Genomic DNA, 6,756 nt, shown 5'->3' on the forward strand with positions numbered 1-6,756 from the left:
CCCCACATAGCAAAAGGTCACGGCGAAGACATCACATTCAAAGGATTTGGCGGCACATGCACCTTATCAGCATAAATCTGGCATTTATGACACTTCCGAGCATATTTGAAACAATCAGATTCCATGGTCATCCAGTAATAACCCGCTCTTAACAATTTCTTAGCCATTGCATGTCCGCCGGCATGAGTACCGAAGGAGCCTTCATGAACTTCTTGCATTAACATGTCTGCTTCGTGTCTATCCACGCATCTGAGCAAAACCATGTCGAAGTTCCTCTTATACAGAACATCGTCTTTGTTCAAGAAGAAATTGCCTGCCAATCTCCTCAAAGTCTTTCTATCATTGTTGGATGCCCCTGCAGGGTACTCTTGATTCTTCAGAAAGCACTTGATGTCGTGATACCAAGGCTTGTCATCAACTACCAGTTCAGCAGCAAACACATGCGCGGCCCTGTCGAGGCGCATAACATCAATCCTGGGAGCGTGGTTCCACCGAATCACGTTGATCATGGAGGATAGAGTGGCAAGAGCATCTACCATCTGATTCTCATCACGAGGTATATGATACAACTTCACTGCTGTGAAGAAAGTCAACAGTCTTCTCGTGTAATCTCTGTAAGGGACCAGATTAGGTTGGAGAGTATTCCAATCACCGTTCACTTGATTTATCACTAGAGCTGAATCTCCGAAGATGTCCAGAGTCTTGATTCTTAAATCAATGGCTTGCTCAATACCCAAGATGCAGGCTTCATACTCAACTTCATTATTGGTGCACTCGAAAGTCAGACGAGCAGTGAAAGGCATGTGGGCACGTTTCGGAGTAGTAATGATAGCACCAATTCCACTTCCTCTTGCATTGACAGCCCCATCAAACAATAAAGTCCACTTTTCATCTGGATCAGGTCCCTCCTCAACAATTGGCTCCTCGCAGTCTTTCATCTTGAGGAACATGATGTCTTCATCTGGAAAATCAAACTTCATCGGCTCATAATCTTCAACCGGCTGTTGAGCAAGATAGTCTGACAGAATACTCCCTTTGATGGCTTTCTGGGATGTATGCTGGATGTCGTACTCTGTCAATACCATTTGCCAATGAGCAACCCTTCCGGTGAGAGCTGGCTTCTCGAATATATACTTGACTGGATCCATCTTGGAGATCAATAAGGTTGTGTGAGACAGCATGTATTGTCTCAATCGCTTAGCAGCCCATGCAAGTGCACAACATGTCTTTTCAAGCATTGAGTATCTCGACTCACAATCTATGAATTTCTTACTCAGGTAGTAGATGACATGCTCTTTCCTACCCGTCTCGTCGTGTTGACCTAGAACACAACCCATAGAATTGTCAAGTACTGTCAAGTACATAATCAGCGGTCTCCCTGGGACCGGAGGCATAAGGATTGGAGGATTCTGCAAATACTCTTTTATCTTCTCGAAAGCCCTTTGGCAATCATCATTCCACCTGATGGCCTGATCTTTTCTCAACAATTTGAATATTGGCTCACATGTGGCTATCAGGTGAGAGATGAACCTTGCAATGCAGTTCAACCTTCCTAAGAAACCACATACTTGTTTTTCTGTTCTTGGTTCAGGCATTTCCTGTATCGCTTTTACATTATCAGGATCCACCTCAATCCCTTTTCCGCTAACAATGAAACCCAACAGTTTTCCAGATCTCACCCCGAAAGTACACTTGTTCGGATTAAGCCTCAGCTTGAATTTTCTCAAACGCTCAAACAGTTTCTGCAAATTCACCAAATGTTCTTCTTCTGTCTGAGATTTGGCAATCATATCATCAACATAAACCTCGATCTCATGATGAATCATATCATGGAAAAGAGTCACCATCGCTCGTTGATATGTTGCCCCAACATTTTTCAGACCAAACGGCATCACCTTGTAGTAGAAGGTGCCCCATGGGGTTATGAATGTTGTCTTCTCCATGTCTTCTGGTGCCATCTTGATTTGATTATAGCCAGAAAAGCCGTCCATGAAGGAGAATACCGAGAACTGAGCTGTGTTATCCACTAAAACATCGATGTGAGGTAATGGGAAATCATCTTTAGGGCTAGCTCTGTTCAGATCCCGGTAGTCAACACACATCCGTACCTTTCCATCCTTCTTAGGTACCAGAACGATATTTGCAACCCATGGCGGATAATTGGCGACTGCTAGAAACCCTGCATCCAACTGTTTTTGCACTTCTTCCTTTATCTTGACAGCCATCTCCGGTCTTATTCTTCTAAGCTTCTGCTTGACCGAAGGACAACCTTCTTTGAGAGGCAAACAGTGTACCACAATGTCTGTGTCAAGCCCGGGCATGTCCTAATAAGACCAAGCAAAGATGTCAACATACTCTTGCAGCAATCCAATCAACCCCTTCTTCACATTATCTTGCAAAGCAACCCCTATCTTGACTTCTCTCTTGACGTCCTCGGTGCCGAGATTAATCACTTCAGTAGACTCTTGATGCGGTTGAATGACCCTTTCCTCCTGTTTTAATAACCTGGTGAGTTCTTCAGGGAGTTCACAGTCTTCATCACCCTCTTCTTCAGCTTGAAAGATTGGATTTTCAAAGTCGAAGCGAGCCATAGCGGAACTGTTATCAATAGGATCTGGTGATGTGCATCTGCATGAGTGATGGTATGTGCTTATGAGTGTGAAAAAAATGAAAACTAAACAAAACATTGCCAGATATTTTTTGATTTTTGAAAACTGCAAAAATAGAAAGACAGTGAGCAAAACATTTGCATGCAAAAGGACGTCCTTTATTTATGATAAAAAAATGCAAGTATCCACATAGATGAGCCCTACAATGAGTCATTACGCCCTGGGCGGAACGTACGACTTGGATATGCATGAATAAACAAAGAAAATTACTCCTCCAGAAAAGTGACTTGGACAATCTCCTCAGAAGACCAATTGCTGATGACTTCACCCGGGATCCTCGGACGCACCCAGTTGTCAATGTCGCAATCACTATCCCCATCTTCATCGTTGACCGCAGAGACCAATTTAACTTCTCCTTCAACCATGTTAACATTTGCTCCACCATGTTACGGCATAGGATTGTTGACAACATTAGGAGCCGACACAAGGTCGATGGCCTTTGAATCTATGAGGTCCTGAACTACATGCTTAAAAGCTTTGTAGTTCTCAATATTGTGGCCAGGTGCCCCAGAGTGGAAGCTACACCTAGCGTTGGCATCGTAACCCACCGGAAGTCTACCAACGGGGGGAGCCAGAGTGCGTAACTGCACAAGTTGTAGTTATTGAAGACTAGAAAGCAACTGAGCGTACGACATTGGAAGAGTGTCGAAATGTCGGTCCATCGTCCTTTGCCTCTATTGATAGGCGGGTATGTTACCCGGTTGTTGCTGTTGTTGGTACTGAGTTTGCTGATGTTGTGGTTGGTGTTATTGTAGTGGTGCTGCAACTGGAATGGTCACAGCCGCAACATACGGTTGTTGATGATAGTTCTGAAAGTCATTCCTCCGGTTACCCCTGTTCTGATAAGAAGATATGGCATTTGCATCCCCTTCTCTCCTCTTTTGTCCCTGAATGAACGGCTTCTTCACCCCTGATGAAGATCCACCTCCATTCTGGATCTTGTATGTCTTCAGGTAATTCTCCACCCTCTCTAGGGTAGAGACTACATCAGCAAAGTTGGAGGCATTGCAACCCATCAGGCGTTCCAAGTAAGGTCTTGGCAGAGTGTTCATGAACATGTTAGCCATCTCCTTCTCCAACATAGGAGGTTGAACACGGGAAGCTGTCTCCCTCCAGCGTTGAGCATATTCCCTGAAGCACTCATTGCTTTTAAGAGACAGATTCTGAAGTTGAGTTCTATCCGGAGCCATGTCTGCATTATACTGATACTGCTTTACGAAAGCCTCAGCCAAATCTTTCCAGCAGCGGATGTGGGCTCTGTCCAGCCTCATATACCATTCCAGGGATGCCCCAGCTAGACTATCTTGGAAAAAGTACATAAGCAGCTTCTCGTCATCGGAGTATGCAACCATCTTTCAGAAGTAGGCTTGCACATGGGTCTTTGGGCAAGAGCTACCACTGTATTTGTCAAATATCGGGACCTTGAATTTTGGTGGCACCCTCACGCCTGGGACCAATCCCAAGTCAACAACATCTACTCCTAGAGGATTCTGTCCTTCCACTGCCTTCAGCCTCTCCTCTAATCTTCGAAACATAGGGTCCATACCATGACTCATACCAAAGTCTTCCTGAAGCAAGGGGAACTGGTCCTCCTGATCATCATGGACGGGTTGTTGACCGGAGGTGACATGTAGGATCGGGGTAGGCCCCGGTCCATTGGGTCCGTTAGCCTCTCCAGCTGGAGGATCAGTCAACGTCTCTGGCTGAGTAGTGGCGGGATTCCTCTGCATCATCTGCTTGAGCTTTTGCTGTCCCTGAGCCACCCCTTGAACCACATCCATGAACTAATTCATGCAAATCTTCATCTCGGCGAGCTCTGCTTGTAGGCTTTCCATTACTCTCTGGTGGTTTCTGCGGGTACCGTACCGGTGCGGACGATATTCGGTAATTCTGCCTGAGACGGGAACCAGAATGAGAAATCCTCTTCAAGAACACCTGTGATGATGCAAGAATGATATGTGTATGATGCGTATGATGCGTATGCTATATTTTATCATGGATAAACCTGAAAAATGATATGCATATGCGGGTTAACTTTTTTTTATGCATTATTTTTTGAAAATAAACATGCTATGATGCAAAATGATGAAACAATGGCTGGTTGTATATCACGGGGCACATGATCAGAACTTCAGCATGAATTCGGAACCAGGAACCATAGAATACAGTCATCAACTTAGAACCCATACTTCAGAACCAACGGTCACCAACAAGAACCAAACAAAAGTCACCAACAGGACACGGTCACCAACAGAACAAGTCACCATCAGTACCTGTAAATGAACATTCCCGCCCCACTCACGGGTGTAATCTAGGCCAGGGTAAGGTCAAGAGAAACGCAGGATAAACAATCCTTTCAAGAATATCATCATATGCACACCAGGTGTATGCAACAATAATACCCCATCAGAATCTGAAGTGCTCGTGATACCATGTTCCGCTAAGTGGTGCCACACCACCCGCTTCCCATGAATCACTCTATTCCTAGGTGTCCTAAAGTTCACTCATAGCCTGTGTATTGGGCCTTTTACCTCTTGTGATTCCCACCCAACAGCGAAACAGATACACAACCAGCACAGTATGCATGAAACAGTAAAACGCACATAGGATGCAATACAAGCAGATAAGTATGCAAAGCAATAAATAAATAACTGTACAAAAGAATAAGCACCAAACAAACAAGAAAACTACAAAAGCTAGGAGGGACTCGCTTAGGGAAACCGGGTCCCCAGCAGAGCCGCCAGCTGTCGCAACCTGCGAAAAAACAACCGGCGAAAAAGGAATGACAGAAGAGTCGCCACCGTGCGTTATTTATCCCAAAGGAGGGAAAGGAAACGCTCGAAGTAAACCTGGAAAAAGGAAAGGAAAGACAAGGTCTCGCAACCAAATCTTGGGTTCGGGAGTCGATTATGCGAAGGGAAGGTATTAGCACCCCTACGCATCCGTAGTACTCTACGGGATCCACTCTTGTTGTTCTTGTCTAAAGGGTGTAGGTTTATCTAATGTGTTATTTACTAAAAGAGGGGTTAAAATAAAATAACTCGCACGGATGTCGCATCCACTGCATACGTATCTCATCTGAATATGAGAATCAGAGTCTTCGTAGCTCGGCTACCTATGGGTTAAAGAGGAGTGTGCTCACTAAGATATCGCGTCTTATGCCTACGTATCTCATCTGGAATGAGAATCAGAGCAAGCCGTAGTTCGGCTAACTACAGGTTAAGGGTTTGGATGAACGACGTTACTACGCAATCTACCGGATGCTCGACCTTTGGAGACTCACTCGCCTGTAGTAGAAGGAGTTAACGTGTTCTTAGGAGAAGAAAAATCAATGAGTTGGTTTGTGTTTTTAGGAATGATCATGCAAAAAGGAAGTCCTAGACGAAGGAACAGTGCTACCTTAATTGACATGCAACGAGAGGCTATACGAAATCTAGCAACCTTATGGGGAGACGACCACACCATACAAAACAAACATGCATAAAATAAACGTGCCAACCAGGGGGCTCAAACATACATGGGTAGGGCTTTAGTCAAGAGGGGTCATATCAACCTCGACAAACAAGCCATGGAAGGGTAATCAAACGGGCTCTTAACCACTGACATTGAATGTCAAGGTGAGCAGATCAAAAGGGTAATGAGGATAAGACCTCATAGCTCTTAACCCTGGACAGGGTGAGCTCATGATAAAAAGTGGGGATTCAGAAAGGTGGAACCCTCTCCACTGACTGACCGGACAAAAGCTCTTGGGCTTTTATTCTGAAGCATCGACACGTAGTGCAAGCATAAAGAACGACACACTGAATAACGGGGGATTGACTACTAATCCCTTTTATCCGTCAATTGCCTCTTCATGGAGGTCTTTAGCACTGATGCCTCTTCTTGGAGGTCTTTGGGCACAAAAGTAAACAAACAAAATAAAACATTGCCTCCTATCGAGGTCTTCTAGCTAAGAAAGCGGTAAAATACGGGAAAGATAAAGGATCAAGAAATCTACCACACGGATAAAGATCCGAAATAACAACCACTAAAGAAATAAGAAACCCAAAGATCTCTCGAGCTGGCACCATCAAAGAAAGCAAGTCAA

This window comes from Lathyrus oleraceus, chromosome 5 (assembly GCF_024323335.1).
Source record: "Lathyrus oleraceus cultivar Zhongwan6 chromosome 5, CAAS_Psat_ZW6_1.0, whole genome shotgun sequence".
Lineage (NCBI taxonomy): Eukaryota > Viridiplantae > Streptophyta > Magnoliopsida > Fabales > Fabaceae > Lathyrus > Lathyrus oleraceus.